Source organism: Phoca vitulina, unplaced genomic scaffold (genome assembly GCF_004348235.1).
Source record: "Phoca vitulina isolate PV1807 unplaced genomic scaffold, GSC_HSeal_1.0 scaffold18, whole genome shotgun sequence".
Taxonomy (NCBI): domain Eukaryota; kingdom Metazoa; phylum Chordata; class Mammalia; order Carnivora; family Phocidae; genus Phoca; species Phoca vitulina.
Window position 1 is genome coordinate 4,491,970 of NW_022589721.1, and position 22,997 is coordinate 4,514,966.

Below are 22,997 nucleotides of genomic sequence, written 5' to 3' on the forward strand. Positions count from 1 at the left end.
AATAGTAATATTGATAACTAATATTTACAGGTCACTATGAGAAGAGCAGGCTAAAGGCACTGTTCAGTGTGCTTTCTGTGATTTGCTTCATTGGATTCTCATAGCAACTCTCAAGTAGCTATTTAGCCTTATTGGTGAAGATACTGAGGCAAGGCCAGAATGATCCTAAGAGGTGGAACCAGGACTTGAAACAGAACTCCTCTGACTTCCGAAGTATCTCGGGCAGTCTTCTCTAGGGAGATGACATTAAAGAGGAGAAACCAAGCTTTTGCAGATCTAGGGGACAGCAAGCCAGGCAGGAGGAACAGCACATGCAAAGGTGGAAGTGAGTTTGGAATGTCTAGGTGCAAGAAAAAAAGGGTCATGTGGCTGTATTGGAGAAGCCTGCAGGGAAAACAGCAGAGGCTAGGTCATGCTGAGGAGCTTGGGTTTTATTCTAAATTGCAAGATAAATTTATTCTAAATTACAAGAAATTATTAGAGAATTTTAATCAGAAGAATAACCTTAATCCTGATAAGGAGGTCACTCTGGATATTGGAAGAAAAATAGATTGTAGGAGGAAGGACGAGAGTTGGTAAAGGCAACTAGTTGGAGAATGGTAACTTCTGTCCCAGCTAGACCTCCTTCCTCTTCCCAAGGCCTAACGTGTATGAGTGTTCATGTTGACCCCTTCACAAGGGGCCTTAGACCCAACCAAGTATTTGATTTGTGGCCGAAAACCAACCTCAACTCTACTCACCAAACCGATGAGCCCCGTAACACCAGGCCCAGTTGGTGTGCTGCCTCCATCAAGAGGAGTTCTTTTTTCTTCCCAATTTGCATACAGGTACCATATAGTGTCAGGATTGACTCCATTCATCTTTGCATCCTAAACAGCATATAGACCTAGCACGGGGGTATATACATAGTATTCTTGATCCACCTGGTTTACTTGATTCTGATTTAACCTCATCTGGTGGTAGAATATAAGACCATAAACTCAAGGTGTAGACTCTGTTTTGATTATTTGCCCAGGCTGTAGGCAGAAAGGAATGAAGTTGAGCATCCCGCCAAGCCCAGCTGAACAGCTACCATATCTCAATCTCAAACAGGGCAAGTAAAACTTAAGTGTCTATTAGATTGTTGAAACTTTAGTTTTTATTCTCTAACTGGCAATTGATAAGACATGTGGCTCTATTTGAGGGCTGGTTTCTTTCTTGTTTCCAATAAAGTAAATCCTTAAAACAAAGCAGGCTAAGAGGGATCTTAACACCAATATTGCTGTGTAAGAGAAAAGTTTTGTCATCTTTTAAATTAATTCAAAATTAAATTAATCATCTGGTTCACTTGGCAGTTTGTTAAAGGTGCCCTGGAACTAGTCAAGCCAGGGGTCCTCTTGGTTACACACAAGAATGAAGGCATGGAAACCTGTTCCCTTCCCCCAACTACTGCTTACCTGTCTGCTATTTCATTTTAAGAATTTTATTATTTATTTGAGTTGTAGCTCTTGTTTGGAGACTTCTTGAAGTTCTCATTTGCCTTTCTGCCTTGAGTGCGAATGAGTTCAAAATCTCTTCTAAGAACAAGTTCAGTTAATGAGACCAAAAATCACTGGTACCTAACATGTCAGAGGATGCTGGCCTGGGGTGATCTGAGGCATGAAATCTGGAGCCCAAGGAACCTGGTAAAAATAGACTGCTTTATATTGCTGTTAAGAGTCAAAAGGAACCTATGAAACACAAACAGCAGAGTTGGGCACAAAGGAACCAGAATTGGTCTCTCTTCCCTTAAAATGTGCTCAGTCTTATATAATCTCCCCTCCTGTGGGAGCAAGTACTACCTAGGAGGGAGAGTGGCCAGTGGGAGATTCTGGATGTGGGCCACATGTGGCCTGTGGACCACTGATTTGCAACCCTTGTTTTAAATTTACGCTAGAGTTCCGGTCCCAGGACTCTGAGAAAGAAGCATGCACAGAACTGGCTTTTTGCTTTATTAACATCCAGTCACATCATTACATTCTCTATTCAAATGGAGGCATCATTTCCCCATAAGAATGCCAGAACTATACTTCATAGGGGAAAAAATTAATAAAGACAGCATTTATCTAGTTTCTACGGTCACTTTTACCAGCATGCAAGAAGAGTGGAAGTGGCCTTTTCCTCCTTGCTTGTAAATGAGCCCACAGGCGTAATAGGAATAAGGCATATCCAATAAAGATAGCAAATAAAACTCTTAGAGCAGTATTCAAATTCTCTATAACTCACTGAAATTAGAATTTGGCATGCACTTGAGTATTTTTGGCAATGGGGCCAGGCTAAGAGATCCATGTTAGAGGAGAGCAATTAATAGGAACACTTGTAAAAGAAACTGTTGAATAAGGTTTTAGATTTTTGAAAATGCATTTCAAATGTTTTTTATTCTTAATTTTGTAATTTCAATTTACCATATATGATTTTCAAAATACAAATTTTTGCAAAAATTTCTACCGAACTTCCCTTTTATCTAGTGATTCATTCAGTTAATTCAATGAATACTTATTAGCAACTACTAGTGCCAAGAACCCATCTAAGTACAAGAGACCCATCAATTAACAAAAAAGATAAAGATCCCTGCCCTCAAGGAGCTTATATATCAGAACTAATAAATAATAAAATTTCCTGATATGTTAGGAGGAAATAAGTACAATGGAAAAAGTGAAAGTAGAGCAGGTTAAAAGGGATTGGGGCTAGGGGGTATGTTATACTGTATTTTTTTTTTAAGATTTTATTTATTTATTTGAGAGAGAGTTAGCCAGAGTGTGCAGATGATTTTGCTTACCTGAATATTCAGAACAACAAAGGCAGTTCAGCGAAGTATAATGCATAGGGGCAATTTCCAACTATTACTCTGTGCCAACTACTACTCAATTTTTTATGTAGAATTTTAACTGCTTGAAATGCAGTAAAGGAAAGAACTAAAAGCAAAATGGTTTTTTTGAACAACTGCAAGTGCCCTAGATTTTCAATCTAATCATAAATAAAATTCAGACCAAAGAAAAAAGATCATCAGAAATGATGGTGTTAAAAATTCACGGACGTGTATGCTGTGTGTCTGAGTCCTTACTATATGTGCTTTTTAATCTCCTAATTCTAGAGCACTTTCTAAAAATAATCAGATAGCAAAGCAAGTCTGCATTTCTGCAGATCCATAATATTTAGAGCCCACAAAGGGATTATTATTAATGTGTGAAATTGCCTCCCTGGCAACACAAATGTATCCCATGAAACAAAAAACTGTTCATGAATATCTAAGGTTATATTTTAATTTTGATTTATGTTTAATATTTTGTATTAAGTGAACCAAAAGTTGCAAAATTCAAAAGGCAACTGTTTACATAGCTGGATAGTAATTCCATCTAGTGCCTTTTAATATTTTTGGAAAGCATAAAAATATAAAAACAAAACTCATGAGCAGAACTATTGCTAATTTTGAAGGGTTTAGTATTTATATTCATATGATCCAGATGGAATACAGTCAGGATGAAATTTTAGTATAAATTTTGTCTTTGGATATAGTCTGAAAAATTTACTTCACAACTATGGGATATCTTGCTCTCAGAAAATTAACAGGAGGTACCTCGTGTTTTAAGTAAATGTAACTGCCTTAAAATGAGCCTGACTCTGTGAAGAATATATTATTGACTGACTCTGTGAAGAGTCTATTATTGCCTGCCAAATGCTATCCATATGTGGGTTAGTATCAGTTATGGATTATGGATCACAAATGGCTAAATGACTGGGGTCCTATTTGATCAAGCAGACAGTGTGACTTATGAAATTCATTTATCCTCCAAGATTGTCACTAGTTTTAGCTATTCCTCAAGACAATTTTTGCCTGTAGCCTCTGTTCTTGCCCCTAATATACCTGATTCCTACATGGCTCAGGAAGGCACAGGTGTGAACACTCCTTTGCATAAGCACACACAGGTGTGAAGGTAACCTTTTCTATCTTGCAGGGAACCAGGGGGTGAGACAACCCTGTAGATTCTGTGGAATCATAAGGCCTCTGATAATGTATGAGATCTCCCACATGACCCCACAACAGGGGAGAATCCAAGGATTATCAGAGGCAACTTCATGATGTTCCCTTTGCCTCATGCCCTGGGCTTTGGGGGATTGTGAAGAAAGCACCTTAACAGTAGCCAATACTTAACTAGAATTTAACCAAGAAGGAACAGTTTATTTCCACTATCAGAAGCTGATGTTAGTGGGAGGCCAAGAGTATCTCTGGTCTTAATTAATTAGATGTAGAGAGCAAACAACAGTACAACTAAAATAAAGACTTACCAACTCACCAAAATGAAAACCTATACTCTACGAGACCTCAGGGGTGCTGGTGAGAAAGACCACCACTGCACGTGCTTCAGAATGTGGTAAATTAAAGTGACTACTAGGCAACTATTACAAAGTCTCACATTCAAACACCTGAAACAGTAGAAACACAACCTTATGAAAAGAAAATTCCATGATCAATAAGATTACTTGCTTTGTAACCAGTGTAGATGATGACATATTCAGTTGGCTCAAAAAAGTTGACCAATAGCAGAAAAATATAAAACATTCAAGTCTGTTATTCAGTATTTAAATAACTATCACTCCAAAAGAAATATGAATCTAGATTTAATACCATTTAAAAGGTATTTAAGGGCGCCTGGGTGGCTCAGTTGGTTACAACGTCTGCCTTCAGCTCGGGTCATGATCCTGGAGTCCTGGGATCGAGTCCCACAACGGGCTCCCTGCTCAGCAGGGGGTCTCCCTCTGACCCCCCCCCCCTCATGCTCTCTCTCTATCTCATTCTCTCTCTCAAATAAATAAATAAAATCTTTAAAAAAAGAAAAAAAGAATTAACATCTTAGTGATTAAACTAAGTTTTCAGGTGTTCATTGATCACTGCTAGGTTCACATTAATCAAAGAAATGCCAAGTAAAAGTATGTTAATCTGAGAGGTTTAGGGCAAAATTTATTGTACTAAACAAACAAAAAGAAGCATTTTTTCCCCCTCATGTCCTCAATTTCTCCTCACGTCCTTAATTTTTTCCCCCCTCATGTCCTCAATTTCCCCTCATGTCACTAGGTTTCATTTAATAAGACTTAGGACATTGCCACACAAAAAGGGCTTTTAATTTGGAGAAAATTATGAACAAATGAGAAAGGAGGGGCTTTGTAGACAAGTTTAATGGCTTCACTTAGAAGACCTCCTTTCATTAAGGAGGCTAGCTGAAGGGCAAATAAGAGGATAGTGTTAGCTCCTTCTCACACACAACACACGCTGTTCTTTCTTCCCAGTTGCTGTTTATTACTGAGAGGAGGAAATGTCAGCATCCCTTCATCAGATGCTAATTCAGCATCTGAAACAGTAGAAGTTGGTAGAAGGACAGGAAGTCAGTCCACCAGAGTGGTTAAAATGTTTACTAATTAAATACAATTGTAACTCAATGCTCTGAAGTAAAAAGAACTTTGAGCGTGAAGTCAATATTTGCATGATTAGAGAGACTACTTACTTTATGTATCTTTCTTCAAATATCTGAAGTGGGTCATATTTATTCTTCAACCAGGAACAAAAAGAGATTCTTTTTCTTTTGGTCCACAGATGTATTAGATTTTTATCAAGTTTCTTACTGGGAAAGGTTAAGTTAATATTTTGACAACAGATAAAATCTTCAAAGTGAGCCACAAGCTTAAGTGAGGAGAGTTAGATTTTATAGGCTAGAATGTCAAGGATAAAGAGTAGAGAAAGGGTTTGCAAGTCATGCAGTGATGATTATTCTTAGTGTAAAGTTTACATCCCTCCATCTCAACAACTCTCTTAACATGTCACCTTGTCCTTTATAGTCAGGTGTTGAAAGAGACCTTAGAGAGTCCAAGAGTTGCAAACTCAACGTGCTTCTTTGGGGTTGTAAATGATTATATCCATCATTTGCAAATAATAGGAGTGATAGAAACCACATGAATTCGAGAGCTTATGCCCTATCTAAAAATGTTCAAACCAATTTAAAATAAATATTGTGTCTTGCAAACAAACCCATCCACAAAATAAACGTGGCCTATGTATCCCCAATTTGCTACCCTATGACTTAGCCTAACCCAAACAGTAGTTTCTTCCAACCTATTATCCAAGCTTTAGGTCCCTTCTTAAACCTGCCAAGTGGCCGTTCACTTCTGTTGGAACAATTCCAGCGACAAGAACTCACCACCTTTTGAAGCTGCCAAGTTTTTTGTCAATTATTATCAGTGATGGTAGTGAAAGTAGTCTCTTTTGTGGTCGAGGATATTAATAACAATGATTTGTGAACTTTAACAGTAGATTACTCTGATCAGCAAGAGCCCCATAGGCCTCTCTGTTTTGTGATCGTGACTTGAGAGTCTGTCACTGTTGAGGGTTCTAACTCTTTGCTTCAGGGATGATACAATCAGTTCCTTAACTACAAAAAGCATCCTCATATTCGACTATATTATTCCAAGTTTACTTGTATTACTCATGTTATCTGGCTGGTCTTAGAAAGACCCATTTTCCATTAGCATTTGTTTCATCCCAACACATACAAACTGTAGTTTCTGGTGCTAGGCACTGAACTAGGTCCTGGGATACAAGGGAGAAAGGCTCTGCTTTCCTTAGACTTACATTCTAGTTAGGGAAATGGACAAAACACAAAATAATTTAAAAGTTCTCTGAAGGGAATAGAAGCTGAAGAGGCAGACAGGAGCCAGATCATGCAAGGACTTCTAGGCCACCTGGTGTTTGGAGTTTTCTAAGAACATGATGAAAAGCTAAGTGGAAGAATGACATGACTTTAGATATTTTTGAAGAGGAAAAATGCTAACATATAGTGTACAAAATTCAGAAAATACAAGAAATATATTAAAAAGAAAATATATCATGCCAGATACCATCACCCAGAGCCAAGTATGGAATGGGAGGTATGGTAGAGAGAATTCTGTACTAGCCAGTTCAGGCTCATATAACAGAATACTACACATTAGGTGGCTTAAGCAGGACACATTATTTCTTAAGGTTGTGGAGACTGGGAAGTCCAAGATCAGGATGCCAAGCAGATTTGGTGTCTGAGGAAGACACTCTTCCTAGTTTGCTTTCTTGTTATATCCTCTCATGGCCAAGAGAGGGCTCTGGTCCTTTCCATATAAGGGCACTAATTCCATCTTAGACCTCCACCGTCATGACCTAATCTAACCCGAATGACCTCCCAAAGGCTCCACCTTCTTATACTATCCCAATGGAGTAAGGGTTCAACATATGAATTCATACAGTCCAAATAAGCTCCCAAGACTCTCAACCTCTAGTATACTGTAAATCTTTTCCCATTCAATGAGCATGGGCAGGAATATGAATATGAATATGAAGACATCACTCCTGTGATTAGGTTATGTTGTATGGGAAGGGTGAAAGGATTTTAGAAATGTAATCAGGGTCCCTAATCAGTTGATTTTAAGTTAGTCCAGAGGGAGATTATTCTGGATGGACCTGGCCTAATCAAGTGAGCTCTTTAAAAGAGGGTCTGGTGGGAAGCCTGGGTGGCTCAGTCGGTTGAGCCTCTGCCTTCAGCTGGGGTCATGGTCTCGGGGCCCTGGGGTTAAGCCCCGGGTCAGGATCCCTGCTTGGCGGGGAGTCTGCTTCTTCCTCTGTGCTCTCCCCTTCTCTCTCAAATAAATAAATAAAATATTAAAAATAAATAAATAAAAGAGGGTCTAGAGATCTTAGACAGAAGTCAGAGATATTCTGATAAAGCAAATAAGCTTTTCCATTGGCTCTAAGAAGCAAACTGCTGTGTGGAAAGGCCCATGCAGCAGGGAACGGTGGGTGGTGTCTAGTTACTAAAGGCCTCAGGCCTACAACTGCAAGAAATTAGATTCTGCCAACAACCAATGAGCTTGGAAAGAGCTCCAATGATCCTGCAGCCCCTGCCAACACCTTGATTTCAGCCTGGTAAGATCTTCAGCAGAGAGCCCCACAAAGCCATGCCTGGACTCCTGTTCCAAAAAAAAACTGGGTAATAAATTATGAGGTAATAAATTTCTGTTGTTTTTAAGCTGCTAAATTCATGGCAATTTGTTACACAACAATAGCAAATTAACATGAAAGGAATGACATCTTCCTTTTTTTTTTTTTTAAGATTTTATTTATTTATTTGACAGAGAGAGACAGCGAGAGAGGAAACACAAGCAGGGGGAGTGGGAGAGGGAGAAGCAGGCTTCCCGCCGAGCAGGGAGTCCGATATGGGGCTCGATCCCAGGACCCTGGGATCATGACCCGAGCCAAAGGCAGACGCTTAACCACTGAGCCACCCAGGCGCCCCTGACATGATCTTCATGAATAAACTGAGGGACAAGAATGGAGAACAGTTAGAGTCCCTGTCATGATCCAAGCAAAAGATAAGGGCAGCTTTGGAGTAGGACGCTGGCAGTAGAAGTAGACGGATTTTAAATAAATTTGGAAGTGAAACAGGGTTTGCTGAGAAATAGGATTTGGAGGAGGAAAGAAAGGAAATAATCAAGAATGATTCTTAGGATTTTGGCATGAGCAAATGAGTGGATGGGTAGTGCTATTTACTAAATCTTGAAAGAAGAGAGGATGGATATTTTGGCCTACAGGGTGGGGTCAGAAGATGGTGCTCAGTTTTAGAAATACTATATTTTGAGGTGCCTGGTTGGCTCAGTGGGTTAAGTGTCCAACTCTTGATTTCGGGTTGGGTCATGATCTCAGGGTCATGAGATTGAACCCTGCATTGGGCTCCGCACTCAGTGAGGAGTCTGCTTCTCTCCCTCTCCTTCTCCCTCTGCCCCTCCCCTGCAAAAATAAGTGAATAAATAAATATAAATAAATAAATAAATAAATCTTTTTTTAAGAAAAGAAATATGTATTTCACCAAGTTAGTAGTTAGATATACATTACATATATTTGCATATGTATGTGTATAAATATCTATATGCATATACATATGCATGTATATATATATATGAAATATTATTTGTCTTAAAATTAGGATGGTGTATGGTTCATTTTACTTTTTATTGACTTAACAGTAAAAACATGAATTTTAATGATTGTGTAATATTCTATTGTATATTAATCTCAAGTATTAGCCAGTCCCTTATTCCTCTATTATTGTATGGTTAAACCAGTTTTTATTCTTTTCACTTTTATGAATGATGTCCTAGTAAATATTCTTTTTAAAAATTTATTTTAATACCAGTATAGTTAACATACACTGTTATGTTTCAGGTGCACAGTATAGTGATTCAGCACTTCCATACATCATCCAGTGCTCATCACAAGTGCCCTCCTTATTTCCCATCACCTACTTCACCCATCCCCCCACTACCTCTGGTGAGCATCAGTTTGTTCTCTGTGGTCAAGAGTCTGTTTCTTGGTTGTTGTTTTTTCCTTTGCTCATTTGTTTTGTTTCTTAAATTCCACATATGAGTGAAATCATATGGTATTTGCTTTATGATTCTCAGTCTTTAGAGTAAATCACTAGAATTGGAGTTGCTGGGTCTGATGGGTATGAACATTCTTATGATTTTTTAAATTCAAATGTATTAAATCATGTTCTAGTTAGGCGGGACCAATTTACATTCCCTCCAATAGTATATGAGAAGTTGACTTCACTTTCACAACAGTATTTTTGCTAGTAAAAGCATCTTTGCCATTTTAAGGGTGGAAAAAAAAATCATTTCTCTATTAATTTATCACAGCCTGTGTATCTTGAAGGTATGCTCCAATGTTTCATTTTGTTTTCTTTTGTTCTTTCCTGCCTGGCCTGACCCCTCTCACTATATTCCAACTGCATGTGACTGGAGTCAGGGTCTGTTGTTAGTAAGTACCAGGAGGAGATAGGATGATGTCAGTAAGCCAGTCATCCTTTATGAAAATATGGGAAAATATAGATTTCCCAAAATTATTTATAAAATCAGGAAGTCTTGATGTGCCCTCATCCTCAAATTAGTTTCCTTCCAAACACATAGAGTGTAAAATATTTTTATGTAGTCTGCAATATATAAAAGGAAGAACAACAAAAAAATGACTTTTAATGTTTTTCATCTTGTTTTTCTACATTTTAAAAATACTATATGGTAGATAATACTATCATCCTTCTGAGCTAAAACTATCAATTAAAATCTCTACAATATATCTCAAGAAGTGGCAACTAAAAATGTATTCAGTGTATTAGGTTGTATACTATTTAATAATGGTTGCCTGTGGGTGATCGGCTTATGATGGGTGGTTGTTATTTTATTTTCATTACTTTTTTGCATTGCATAGATGTTTAATATTGAATATTAGTAGTCCTCTCTAACAATAAAGACTTTAACAGAACTTTAAATTTTAATGAAAAAACACTTTAAGATGTCTTAGAAAACAATTCCTTGAATTGCTTTAAAAATCAGGAATAAACAGAAGCAACCTAAACATTTGTAAGGATTAAATGGAAAAACTTGAAAAACCAGGCTATGCAGTGTACTAATTGTATGCCATAACACTTGACCTCAAGCCAACAATCGCACTTTTGTAAAAACCCAAACCATCTTTTATTTTTTTTTATTTTTTTTCAAACCACTTTTTAAGTATATTTTCAAACACCTTTTGAAAAATGGATCGGGGAAAAACAATTTCAAAAGGACTGTGACTTCCTATTGGTGAAGGGATAAGCCCAGATGTTGTGTGTAGTCAGAAAGCTTGGCTTTCAGAGGGAAAGAAAACCTGTCACAACTCAGCATCAAGCACAAATGTTAGTTATTAAATGGCCCTTGCAAACCACAGTAGAAGTTCTACAGGCGTCTCTTTATTAATGAGAGTAGCTATTGTTTGAATTTTTTCTACGTGCTGGATAGTCTGCTATGTGCTGTACATGTGCTCTCTTTGTGAAGACTTCAAAGGATTTTTTTTTTTTTTTTTAGTTATCCAATTTTATGAATGAGGAAGTAGGCCAGAGAAAGAGCTAGGCTAAGATCACCCTGTGGTCAACAGTAGGGTAGGGTTTAATCTCAGGATTGTTTTATCCTAATGCTTGCTCTTAGCTATTACTTGTAATAGCTATCTGCCATCTAATCTAAACTGCTTTTCTTCCAGCTATAAACAATTGACTCTCCACTGCTTTCAAGAATAGCTGTCACTGAGTCAGACTACATGCAACTTGCTTCTCTGTCATTTTGCTTCTAATCATCGCTCTTCGCTACAGCACTTGCTGAGTGCACAATCTCACTCACTGGCCCACTTTGCTTCAAGCTGGAAACCCCATGTTCTTCCTTTGGCCCCCAAAGCACAACTAAACGTTAGAGTGACACTTTATTGGGTATTGGAGGTTGGAAGAGAAGAAATGGTGAAGGTGATTTCTGCAAAAAGCTGGAAACAGTATTCAGTATACGTAGATTTGGTATCAGTCACCGCTGTTCCTAAGAACTTACCCACAATTCCTCAACACAGGGGATTTCTTTCTCAGACTCAGGCCTCTTGACACATTGCTGGAACCTTTGCTGTTAGTAGGCTGTTAGTAGCCAAGAACTGCAAAACAGGAAAACATGGCTATCTCAGGAAAAGGCATTGCTAGTAATGGACAGAGAGTGCAAAACTTCTTCCGTGTTCATGGGAATATATGTTCATATGTACCATCTTTTAACAGGGGACACAAAATATGTAATTAGTTGGATAAATCTGCATATTTATATGAACTTTAAAAATGCTTAGATGCCATCTTTTCATTTTCTGTCATATACAGTATTGTTGATAACCACCAAATTAGATATGGTATTAGTTTTTGGCTTTCTGTGAAATTCTATGAGTATTGTTCTTTTTCTTTTTTTTTAAAGATTTTATTTATTTATTTGACAGAGAGCGAGCACAAGCAGGGGGAGCTGCAGGCAGAGGGAGAGGGAGAAGCAGGCTCCCCGCTGAGCAGGGAACCCGAGGTGGGGCTCGATCCCAAGATCCTGGGATCATGACCTGAGTGGAAGGCAGACGCTTAACAACGTCTGAGCCACCCAGGCGCCCCTATGAGTATTGTTCTTATTAAGACTTGCAGCATTAGAAATCACTGCTTTTGAACTCATCCATGAGTTTTCTGTGGACAGATGCAGAAATTTAAGCAGTAACAAAACTCAGTTGCTTTACTAAAGTGCTGGATTGCATGATTTTAAACCAGGGACAAAGAGAAAAGAGGAAGAGTTTTATTGAATAAAACTGTCTATTGCCTTTCCAGCACACAGCTGATGGAGAAATGTTTGTACAGCTATTTGTAATAACATGGAAGGCATGCCTAGTATTTGATAATGGTTATATAAGTTTTTCTTGTTCTCAGAATGGTTCTCAAAAAGTTTATATAATATGCCTGAAGACTATACCAGGAAGGAAGCATTTCAGAAACGATTGAAGCTGCTTTTGTATGTGCACAAGCATGTGAGCGTGTTCATGTGGCCTGTGTACACGTGTATGTATATGATTCATACATCTCTTTGCACAAAGTATTTTGAGGTACCACAGGCTGTCATTCTGGATAAAAAGCCACATCAGATTACAATCAGTTAATAGGTCAGACGCTACATAATGCTCTCTTCAGCTCAGATTTCTTGAAAGAGTTTACTGTACAATTCCTAAAGAAATGGTCTCTGTAATGTTTTACATTTGAAAACTAAAATTTAAAAAATTATCAAAATTAAAACTACAGGAATTAAAACACAAAGGTATGGCTACCTTTCAGCATTACTGATCTGGTTTCTGTCTGAGGTCTCTTTTATAGGTCAGATGTTCTTCCTTCTCCAACAAGACTCAGCTGAGGCTTACCTAATAGCTTGCTGTAATTGAACCAACCACCTTAGTTTGAAATGACATAAACACTAAGCTTCGATGAATGGAAATTAGTTATTTGTGATAAGGCCCTTTTTATTTCCTGGTTGAAAGCAACCACTACAAATTAACTAGTCATCCTAACAAGAAAATACTCATATTGTTTTTATTAGGTGTGATTATAATCCATTCTTGTCCCATTATACCATGACATAAGTATCTTTGAATGAGTAGAACTATATTGAGGAACTTTCTGGAAGAATGGAAGATGATAACTTGAGGCCCCTCTTGAGATCTTTTGGAAGAATTTGGTGGGTGAGAAAATAGTGGTTAAGAGCGTGGGCTTTGGTATCACACCAGAGTAGGACCTCTCTAAGCTTCTCAAGGAATTCTTTTTAATTTTCTCTAAAATGGGATTAATAATAGGTCCTGCCTCAGATGCACCATGTGAAGTATTTAGCAGATGTATTGGTTTCCCTGTTGCAGTTGTATCAAATTACCAACAAGTGAGTGGCTTAAAACAACACAAATTTATTATCTTATAGTTCTGGTGGTCTAAGTTCAAAATGCATCTCACAAGGCTAAAGTCAGTATGTGGGTAGGGCTGCTTTTCTTTCTGGAGACTCTAGGGAAGGATCCATTTTCTTGCCTTTTCCATCTTCCAATAGCCAGCAGTGGCCAGTCAAGTCTTTCCCATCACTCAGCCACCAACTCTCCAGTCTCCATTCTCTACTTAATGAGAACCCCTGTGATCACACCGGTCCCATCAGGATAATTTCCTATCTCGAGGCCAATTAATTAGCAACCTTAATTCCTCTTTGCCATGTAAGTAGGGTCACATGTTCCCAGGTTCCAGGGATTAGGACAGGGACACTTTTGTTCTTCCTACCACAGCAGAGTACCTGCCACTAAGTAAACACACAGGGGATGTTAGTTTTTGCTGTTCTTAATCCCCCAAAGAGGAAGCAACCCTCTCTGAATGGTTTTTGTTGTTAAAGAGGATGCCATCTGACCAATGTCCCAGAAACCAGATAAGCACAAAGCCCTCCCACACTGCATTTCAGTACCTTTTACAAACATTGTTTTGGCACTCTGCCTTTAAAGCTGTGAAAGAACAGGGTTGTTACGTCTGACCTCAGTACACATGGTCTACGGCTTTCCTGTTCTCGTGCTACACTTCTTTCTTGAGGATACTTTCTGTGAGGGTATCAACTCACCTATATGTAGCTGACCCCCCCCAAGTAGAACTTTCTGTCAAGCTTAAAGCACCAAGTAGAACTTTCTGTCAAGCCTAAAGCACCGCATGTCCAGCTTGAGCTGGGAAACTCCTCCTTAATCTTCTCTGTGTCCCAGAAAATATCTCCAGAATTCAAGTGACCATTTTTGACTCAAAATATCCTTAATCCCTGCTGGTTGCCAGAGTGGCCCTACTCTTCTGACATGCACATGTGAACATGGACTCCTTCCCACCCTCACAAGTGCTCTCCAAGTTCAAGCTTCTTGTGCCCTTGTCAGGATATAGGCAGAGCCTCCTAACTGTCTTGTGCTTTCCTTCCTTCACTGATTTGTGCCTCCATCCCCAGGAAGCCTCAGGTCCTTCCTTTCCATTCCTTTGGCCTCCATCTTTGTCAGCACACTGAAGGGCTCAGGGAATTCTTTTTAAGCACCTACCATTTGCAGACATTGTCCTTAGACATTGTACATGCATGATCTCATTTAATCCTAATGTAATGCCCTGGCAGGAAGGTGTATTTTCTCCTTTTTCATTAGTGAGGCCGTGGGAGGCTAAAGAGCTTTATATAACTCAGCCAAAGCTACACAGTCAGTGACAGAGAGAATTCAAACTCAGATGTATCTGATTTCAGAGACCCTAGCTCTACCACTGCCCTGGAGCCCTGCCATTTGACTTTGTTTTTAAGGCTTCTGTTTTATGAAGGCTCGCTGGAGTTTATGTATTTTAGTGGCAAATCTTCCAGTAGCCTAATGACAAACATATCGTAGTTTGGTCATCTTGGTGGTGGTTTCTGAGGACAACTTGAGGACTGCTATATGTATTTTTTTTTTTTTTAAATCAGAGATCTAGGACTTGTCAAACCTCTGCCTTTGACATGGCTCGCAGATTAATCCACGTGCAGTTCTTATATCTGCATAAAAAGAGGGGTGGTGTGGGAAGGAAGGCATTTGTCCATGTGTGGGTGGCTTTTACCCATGTTAAATTAGGGCATTTGTGGAGTTAAATAATCCTGATAAGTCTGTTCCCTTTCCATTAGAGATCAACTCTCAGTGACAAGCCAAAGCATGCTTTTCTTCTTTTGCCAAAACACCCACAAAGGAAACAGAAACCAGTTTAGCAACTTTGTAAGTGGGTGCAAAGGATTCCTATAAAGCCTCCCATTGTGCCACTCTAGTCATGCTAGGTTTGGAATGCTGATGGTTTATGTTGCCCTACTCTGAACTCCTACTGACAGCCTAGTGAATTAGCTCTAGCTAATTTTGATACTTCTTAGAGGTGACCTTAATTATAAACAATACTCTCTGAATAGACTTTGTCCCCCCTCCACCACTGCTCTTCATCCTTTCCTAATTGGTTACTTTCCTGAAGAGAGAAAAAAATAATATAACTCAAACTAGGTGATCTTAGTAATAGGAAGAGTTGTCTGGCACATTAAGTAGCTTTGTTGTTTATTTATAAAAAGTATAAAAGCAAATACTATACAGAGGAGGTCAATTTTGGCAACACTTTTTTATTCACATGGTGGCTTTTTCCCTTTATTGATGATGAAACCGTAGAGTTTGAAAAGCTGTAAGAAATGGGGCGCCTGTCTGCCTTCAGCTCAGGTCATGATCCTGGGGTCCTGGGATTGAGCCCCATGTTAGGCTCCCTGCTCAGTGGGGAGTCTGCTTCTCCCTCTCCCTCTCACATACACACACACTCTCTCTCTCAAATAAATAAAATCTTAAAAAAAAATAAAAAATAAAAAGCTGTAAGAAATGGACTTTAGTAATATAAGGAAATATCCTTACAAACCTTATTACTTCTTTTGTAGGTAGGAAAATGCAAACAAAATCAACTACTGAATGTGGTTCTTAGATTTTTGTGTAGTTGTGAAAGCTAAACGTAGCAGAAGAAATTGACCTTTACTTCAGAATTAAAAATGCTGTCTGGAGTCATTACTGGGTCAGTAGTCAAAATTGGAATACAGACAACAGATCATATAAAAGTATTATGTCAATGTGAAATTGAAGTTAAAAACAGCTCTGTGGTTATGTAAAAACATCTGTATTCATAGGAAGTATACATAAGTATTTAGGGACAAAGGGCCATGATGCATGTAACTTATGCTCAGATGGTTCAGCAAATATGCACATTGTGTGTGTGTGTGTGTGTGTGTGTACATACATAAATATCACAGAGAGAAAGAAAACACAAATGTAAAAGAAAAGGAATTAAATATTAACAGTAGTTGAATCTAGATAAAGAATAGTGAGAAAACGTTTATCCTAAGCAATATTAATTCACATCTTTGAGCAAATGATGCTTGAATCTAAATTTCTAGCCAAAAAGATTATAATTAACAATAGACTTATAAATTCAGCTGTTTACTAAACATATCCATTAGGATATTCCACAGGTATTTCAAAATCAACCTTTCCACAATTGGTTTTATTAGGTCCCTTTTAACCTGAGTTCCTTCATTGTTCTCTGTTACCAAACTAGATTGTTTCCTCTACCTCCCCTACCACATCTCCCCCACCAACACAGCTACACTCTCTCAAGGAATCCTGTTCTATTCTATACTATTCTACCTGTAGTCTCTTCAGCGGATCTACTCTTTCAGCCCTCACATTTATTCAGCTTCAATATCACAATGGATTATAATCACCTCCCAGGTGGTCTTTTGCATTCAGAATGTGTCCCCCTCCAATCCATCTCCTGTATTGCGGATAATTTCATCTCTTAATGCTCTGCTTAAAAGTCTACGTGTCTCTCTAGGGGTGCCTGGGTAGCTCAGTTGGTTAAGCAACTGCCTTCGGCTCAGGTCATGATCCTGGAGTCCCGGGATCGAGTCCCGCATCGAATCCTGCATCCGGCTCCCTGCTCGGCGGGGAGTCTGCTTCTCCCTCTGACCCTCCTCCCTTTCATGCTCTCTGTCTCCCATTCTCTCTCTCTCAAATAAATAAATAAAATCTTAAAAAAATAAAATAAAAAGTCTACGTGTCTCCCTATTGCCCTCAGATTGAAATCCACATCCTCAGTATAATTTACAAGGCACATGAAGGTGTGGGTTCTTGTTTATTTCTCTCATCTTATATCTCTTCTCTCTCTTTGCCCAAATTTTTCTTGCCCTCTCCCTTACCATGCTACAGTCACACTTCACTTTCAGCTGAAGGTTTCTCTAGCCGCCAGGCCTTTGCCCATGTTAGTCTCTCTGCCCTGAACAGTTAGTTTCATTTTCCCCTGCTTACAACAACTTGTTGAACACATAATCCTATTTGTCTGATTTATTCTTCCTTTAAATCTCAACTTAAATGACGTTCCCCTAGAGAACATTCATGACACTCCAAGTCTGATCAAATCAAAATTAAAACCAAAATAACAAAAAAATTGGATTATTATGAATACATTTCTGGAACTAGCATAAAGTGTGTACATATTCATTCAGTCAAGGTTTTCCACAGATACTCATTGAACACCTGTTATATGCCTAGCAACTTCTGGTTGGGTCATTGGACAGATATTTATTGACCTCCTACAATGTTACAGAGGGCATTTTGGATGTGAAGACTTGAACATTCTTAGAGCTTAAATTCTAGTGGGGGTGACTATTCAGAAACATAGAAATGTATAATGTCAGTTAGTGATAAATGTCATGAAAGGAAACCATACATGAGGTGCTTCCTTGGGTACTGGAGTCTCTAGTGAAGAGGTGTATGAACAGGGACCTAAATATAATGACGAAGCAAAGTCAGGCCAATGTCTGGGAAGAACATTCTAAGAAAAGTGCAAAGGCCTTAGGCCAGGAGAATGCTTGGTGTGTTCAAGGAACAGCCAAGAGGCGTGTGTGTGTTACACTCAGTGAGCAAGAAGATAAGGATGGAAGGGAGTTGTTAGGGCCAGATCCTGTGATGGTGAACAGTGAATCCACTCTGTCAGGTCTAATTTAGTCTGAGTATCAATTTTAATTGTCCTCATGATTTTGTACTTAGACTGAGAACACAAACTGGACTGCATGCATTAGTGGGGAAAAGGGATATTGAGGACCAAGGACAACACGAGGGAGTCTCTCCAGTGCAAGGATGTTGCCCTGAGAATTACTGAGCCAGAACTGTTAGACCCTGGAGAACTGGACGGGTATCAGAAAGGTGACAGCAGGTGGAGAAAAGTCTTTGTCCTGTGTAAACTAGCATCGCTGGCCAGACAGCCTGACACCCCAGTCTGTTCTCTTTGCCCCTTTCCATCCCCACTCTTTCCTGATTGTTCCAAAATTAACTTATCTGAAGTCTAGAATCCTTTCTAGCCTTTGGATAGTGATGGAGATGTACGATAGCAGTGACTTTTGTCAGGAAGTGTAATACATTGTTTTAAAAAATAAAGTAATGAATTCCAGTTTTTACATCAGTTTCTAGCCACATGGTCTAAATAGACCAAATATAGTATAATTTTAATTTACATACCTCTGTATGGTAAAAAAAAATGTACAAACAAACAAACAAAAGTTCATTCTATTTTTTCAAGAGAGCTGCTTTTTTCCAGGATTGATTTATATGACTGAAAGATCTTGAATTATTTTCTAAAATGATATGTATTCCATTTTCTTTTCTTATTAATCAGTCTCTAATCATTTCATCATTTTTCTCTTTCATTTTCTTCTACTTGATCTTTGTTGTTTCCCCTTCTTGATGTCCATAATCCTAAAGATTTTCTTCCTTTGGCTGAAAAAAATTTTTTTTCTGATAAGCATACTATTTTCAAGTTTATGCAAAATAAATGTAAGTAAAGGTAGAAGAGAAACTGGAGCAGAACATCATATAGAAATGAGGACAGTATACTTAAGGTACATTATTCATATTCAGTGAAATTTTATAATTAATAATTATAATAATTTATAAAGTAAAAAGTTAAAAATATATACTATTAGGCAGTCTCCAAAGCACCCTTGATGTAAATATTTTAATCAGACATTAACTTTAATGTATTTCTTTTAGAGTATTATAATTTTCACATACTATATAACTTGTTATGTGTATAACCATTCATTTTCTTCTATAGACATTATCATAAGATCTTGAAATCCAGCCTAAAACTCATTTGTCACTATGATCTGCACTTTTTTCTTTTATTTCTTTTCTGTATCTCTTCTCTTGATAATTTTGAATTTTCTGAATCAGACAGTTAAGAAAAGCTTTTTTTAGAATATGAAAACACTAATTTAAAAAGATATATGCACCCCCTATGTTTACTGCAGCATTATTTATAGTAGCCAAATTATGGAAGCAAACCAAGTGCCCATTGATAGATGAATGGATAAAGACGTGGAATACTACTCAGCCATAAAAAAGAATGAAACCTTGTCATTTACAGCAACATGGATGGATGTAGAAGGTATAACGCTAAGTGAAATAAGTCAGAGAAAGACAAATACTATATGATCATTCATATGTAGAATTTAAGAAACAAAGGAAAAAAGAGACAAACCAAACAACAAACTCCACTATAGAGAACAAACTTGGCTGGCCGATGAACTCACAAGTGTAGGTAGGGTGCTACACGAGGGGCAAGTCTTTCACTAACACCACAAGGGTCTCTGGCCCAATGAGTGAAGTTTGATAGTAATTGTTACTACAAGTAAGAAAAAAAAATAGAGAACTGTTGGGTACCAGAAGAGAGGTGGGTGGGGAGATGGGTGAAATAGGTGACGGGGACTAAGTCTACATTTAACGTGATGAGCACTGAATAATGTATAGAATTGTTAAATCAATATATTGTACACCTGAAAATAATATAACACTATGTTAACTCTATTGGAGTTAAAATTAAGAAAAAAATAAAACATAAAAATATGAAATAAAATAAAAGGTTTTTAAAAAAAATGTTGAGTATAGTTCACACATGGTATTACAGTTTCAGGTGTACAACATAGTGATTCAACAACTCTATACATATGCTATGCTCACAAGTGTAGCTACGATCTGTCACTATGCCATTCTATTACAATATCATTGACTGTATTCCCTGTGCTGTGCCTTTCATCCCCATGACTTATTCATTCCATAACTGGAAGCCTGTGGCTTCCACTCCCCTTCACCCATTTTGCCTATTCCCCCTACTCTCCTCCCCTCTGGCCACCATGTTTCTTCTCTGTATTTATAGATCTGATTCCGCTTTTTGCTTGTTTGTTTATTCAGGCTTTGTTTTGAAAAGTTCATCCTAAGAAATTTCTGCATTATAAAGACTGTTATATAAACATGGCTTATCTTGACGTGGAAGGCAATATGTGAGACATCTACACATACTTGTATAGCTCTCTCTTCATAATGATAATTTAACAAGCTAGTGTTTATTGAGTACTTATTACATGCCAAGTACTGTTCTAAGTACTTGTATGTATGAAATCTTTTAATCCTTCTAGCAGCCTTATGAGGTAGGAAGTGTTAAAATCCTGGTTTCATAGATGATAAAACTGAGAGGCAGAGAGGTCGATGATTGATCTCAGACCTCATGTCTGGAAGGTGGAGAAACAGAGATTTGAACCCAGGCAGACTGGCTCTGGAGCCTTAACTCACTCTGTTCCTCACTCTGCAACCTTTGCATTCACTGATGTAGCCCAGCCAAGGCAGGAGGTACGCTGACTACTGAGTACAGATTGCTGAGGAATGGAACAGGAGGGAAGAATAGAATGGAAAACATGCTCCCTGCTTAATATGTGACATTTTTCCTAAGGGAAAAAGCACAGAACTATGAGAGACTTCTTTTCTTTAGTCACAAAGTATGTTCACAAGAAGGAAGAAAATTTAAAAGGCCGTGTGTATCAGATGGCTGAATCAGCACAGTAACCCCTGTGCTTAGCACAGGCTTGCCTCAAACTGGTCGACGCTCAGGAAACAACACAGTTTTATTACATGCTCCGTGATTTGCTTTAGTTAAAGCTCTTTTGTGCATGCTAAACTTACAGGAATTTTGTGAGGTACTTCTTTTCCCATGAAGCCTAACACTTAAAATACCCAACAATAAGGGGTACTATAAGCAGTTCAGAATTTCTTTTAAGAACACCACCTTTGTTCAAAAAAAATTAGTTAAACACTTGATAAGTAACTTTTCTCCTAGAGAAGCTAGATGTTTTCTCTGGACCAGGGAAAGTGTTCTTGGTCTTTTGCAGAGTGATTTTTGAAAAGGGTGCAATCACATCTCAGGTTAAGACTGTATCCTTGGCATTGTAGTGTGATACTAGCAAAAGTACTTTTATAATCCTACCTGCCAACAATTAACATCTATAAATAGGAAGATCACATGACTCCAAAATTACCCAAGTCTTGGAAAGAGTTTTTATCATAAATTTTCCATTATCAAAGGGTCTTTTCTCTACCATCTTCGAAAACAAAATTCATTTTGAACAAGCTCTAATTATGTGATCAAGCAGAATTCTCCATGTCATAAAAATAAACCAACAGACGTGGACATTTAAAGTAACATTATCATAGTTAATGATAATGTACTGTACACTTAAATTTCTTTAAGAGGATGTATCTCATGCTAAATTTTCTTACCATAATAAAATTTTTAGAATGCTTTCAAAAAAATTAAATAAAATCACATTATCATAAATTGGTCAATCTACATGCTGTAATAACAGATATAAAAAATAAATGAAAAGTAAACTAGGAAAATAAAAAACTAAGAGAAAGAATCTAGAATAAAAACTAAAGGAGATGTAGAAGCAGTGGCATTTCTGATCACAGCATTTAAAATATATTTTTTAAAGATTTTATTTATTTGACAGAAAGAGACATAGTGAGAGAAGGAACACAAGCAGGGGAGTGGGAGAGGGAGAAGCAGGCTTCCCGCTGAGCAGGGAGCCCGATGCGGGGCTCGATCCCAGGACCCTGGGATCATGATCTGAGCTGAAGGCAGATGCTTAACAACTGAGCCACCCAGGCGCCCCAAAATATTTTTAAATGAGAGTCTCTCAGCAGCCTGGATCCCAAAGATGATGAGCAGCTAAGAGAAAGGAATGTCCAAGAGCCGGTACTACTCATAGGAAACTGTTCATCGGATGCCTAATGGACGGGTCTAAGCACAATTAAAAGATTGATCTGGTCTTACAAATCCCTGAAAGAACTACACTTAGCTGACAAGTGAGTCAAGTCTAACTCCTATCAGGTTCCTAATGAGAGCAAATAAGAAAGAGCAAATGACAAAATATTGGGAAATACATATCTTGTATAGATACGGCACATATATAGATGTAGTTATTTCCTCATAGAGGCACCTGTCATATCCCAGTTCACAAGTGTGTTTGATATGAATGCATAAGTGTTTTTGTAGCTTTCTTGTTTGTATTCAAACATGATGCAAATATAGGTAACATTACCATCTATGTGAGACGTAAAAATGTCAAAGCCCTCCTTTGCATATTCTGCAGATGTTGAAAACCGTGCATTTATATTTTGTCCAGGGTTTGTGTGTGTGTGTTTCTTCTTCTAACATGAAGTCTTGCTTTTAAAAAGAGCCAGATCCTACCCCCAAATAAAATACAGAATTATATGTATGGATCTCAGTGAGCTGTGTTGAAGGATCTCATAAAAGTGTGATGACAGGGGAGAATAAAAGAGAAGCGTCCATCAAAATCTTCTCCAGGATTCTGAAGTTTGAGGACATGAACAGGGAGTCCGAGAGCCTCAGGCCCTAGAGGCTGCCATCTGCTTCCATAAAGCTAACAGAGAATGTGGATTAAGAGGGGACCAGGTAGGAAGGAGAGAGTTATTATGACTTCTATCCATTCACTCAATTACTAAGTGTTTAGCACCATGATGGATATTGTGGAGGACTCTCTCCTTGTCCTAATAGGAAAAAAATACAGAAAGAAATAACCATAATAGTATAATATTAGTATAAGGTATACAGTCTCATGATGCAGTAGGAGGTTCTGGGGGGAAAAAAAATCAAACTTAGGTTGGGACAGTG

General features: G+C 38.1%; 1 protein-coding gene and 1 pseudogene across 1 annotated transcript in view; both read left to right on the plus strand.

The window, feature by feature from the left end:
- LOC116639565 (oxidation resistance protein 1) overlaps positions 1-22,997 on the plus strand; it is a 154,134-nt gene that overhangs the window by 10,961 nt on the left and 120,176 nt on the right. The gene's annotated exons all lie outside the window — the stretch shown is intronic.
- Positions 19,522-19,663, plus strand: LOC116639643 (annotated as a pseudogene).